Here is an 883-nt window from a genome sequence, read left to right on the forward strand (position 1 = left end):
GGTTCTAAGGATCCTCTCTGCTCTGGCATCCTGTGTTCTAAGGGCCCTCCCAGATCTTATACTCTATTGTCTAAGGCCATTTCCAACTCTGATATTCTGAGTTTAAACCTGGAAACCTTTTCGCAACAAAGAAAATTTTCAGCAAAATCTGAGTCATTTCTCTGTTTGAAGGCTTTCAATTCTGCCCCTCCTCCAACTGGTTTGAAATCAGTTAAATACCCATTAGTAGCCATGGGAAAAGAGGAAATGTCTATCAGCTCATTCCCTGCCACGTGGTCAAATAAGTCCTTTTTGGGAGGAGCAGAAATCTATTGGAGTGCTGAGAGATGTGGTGAATATTTCCGTCACTCCAACTGACTTTCCCCTTTGCCTCAGTGCAGGAACTGGGAGATTTCTCTGTGAGGCTTCATTTTTCTACTGGACCCATGGGGACGACCTGGAGAGTTTCTTCAGGCAAAGCCCTCCTTTATTAGCATGATATAGTAGATAGGGAACTAGACTTAAGAGACTGAAAAACATGGATTTGAATTTGACTTCAGATGCTCACTAGCTGTGTGATAGTGGGAAAGTCACTTCACCACTCAGTTTCTTTATCTGTCAAATGGGGCAATAATAATACTACAGTGATCCTTTCCATATCATGGGGTTTAGGGGTATAGTGCCCCCATGATCTGGAAAATCTGAATAAAATATTTTGGTCTTCCCTTTGTACCAGAGAAGAAGTTTGAATTATTATGGCATCAAAAGACAAAATATGTTGATATTATAAAAAACTATATATCTATATACAAATATACATACCATATCTATATCTGTCTGTCTGTCTATCTATCTATATCTCAAATGCATTTCCAAGTTTTTAAACTTTTTCTGTATCAACTGC

The sequence above is a fragment of the Petaurus breviceps genome, unplaced genomic scaffold, assembly GCF_028583685.1.
Source record: "Petaurus breviceps papuanus isolate PSGF00001 unplaced genomic scaffold, PetGlider_PUasm1.0 91041, whole genome shotgun sequence".
Lineage (NCBI taxonomy): Eukaryota > Metazoa > Chordata > Mammalia > Diprotodontia > Petauridae > Petaurus > Petaurus breviceps.